The following is a 1,483-nucleotide window of genomic DNA, read 5'->3' as shown; positions in this document are numbered from 1 at the left end:
TAGATACTATCATCAGCTGGAACAGCCATGGAAGCTGAGCTTTATTATTGCGTTAGCAATACTGCTCAAAGTTTCAGCCCGTCACGTCGTCCCGGAAAGGGCCACGTTTGACCTTGAGAGACCCAAGTTGGCAGCTCCTGCCAGCCCACATATAAAGCCCTGCTTTAACCAAGCCGTATGAACGTGCCTTAGTGGCTTATAGGGGTAATGTGAATGCCAGGGTCCTAGCAGGCTGATTCTGACATAGCCGTCCCATGTGAAATGAGAGACCCAAGTTGGCAGCTCCTGCCACGACCACGGACACGGACTAAAAAAAAAAAAAGACTAGAGAAGGAGGTACGCTACATGCTGAACCATAAGCGCAGCCATGGAGGTATTGCTAACACAATTCAACCCGGTTTAACCAGAGCTAAACCACAGCCAATTTTTTTTAGATGAAGTGAACTAGTACAGGGATGCTTCCAACCAAAATCCCTTCTTTGAGCGGGCCGAATTTGCTTTCTCCATGCTGATGCTGCTCTGGCAGAACATGACATATGTTCAGTACCTGAAGATTATGAAATGTAGACAGGGTGAATGGAGACGATGATTCTCATCTTAATTATTCCAGCCGGACTCCGAAGGCGAAGTGTAAGTGCTGCTTAAACTGCCAGCTGCTTGCAAGTCTGCAAAAAATTGCAGAACACCCTATAAAACTGTTGAATCAATCAAACACCTTAGAAAGCAAGCTTTTCATTGCTCAAAAAATTGGTCACTTAATGTTCAGTATTTGATCTCTGAGATGTGTGGTGCTAGTTAATGCTCAGTGTTGCCCTGCTTTCATGACAGGCCTAACTGCCTTAAATGAATAAATTGCATACTTCCTGAGCAGAATAGTTAGATATCCTAATTGCTCCCTAGTCTTTGCTAGTGCATATAGCTACACGAAATGCCGACTTATGTCTTGGAGCCGTGTGACGAATGCAGGCTAGAGATTGTCTCACAAAGTCATACCAACTGCTTAAAAGAGTTGATTGGTCCTATGGGTGGATTGTAGTCTCACTTTTGAAGGTCATGTTGGTTCAATAATCAAGTGTATCACTTCAAAATGGGCATCACCTAAAATTTTTGTTGCGACTTCATGTGCAAGCCAGGCTGAATACTCGTTTTCTGATGCACATTCACAGGGTTCCTGTATTACTTTGCCGAAACATATTCTTGACTAGAAGATAACTATTCTACTGGATCTGCTGTATAGACAAATACTGAATGTGCAAAAATTGCATTTAAGAAAAAAAAAAGCTCCTTAATTGCAAAGACTATTAATTGGTCAGGTTGTTTCATGAAACTACAGATATCCTAGCCACAAAAAACTATCCATGGCAAACTATGAAAACTGTAAATGCCTAGAAGGGCAATGCTTCAAAGGGCAGTGCATTACTGTGGTCATTTAATTTATCGAGGGAAATAAAAGGAAGTTTATTTGTGGGAAATAATTACTGGA

The sequence above is a fragment of the Amblyomma maculatum genome, unplaced genomic scaffold, assembly GCF_055883805.1.
Source record: "Amblyomma maculatum isolate TAMU_Amacu unplaced genomic scaffold, ASM5588380v1 scaffold_13, whole genome shotgun sequence".
NCBI classification, from domain to species: Eukaryota; Metazoa; Arthropoda; class Arachnida; order Ixodida; family Ixodidae; genus Amblyomma; species Amblyomma maculatum.
This window is presented reverse-complemented; position numbering follows the sequence as displayed.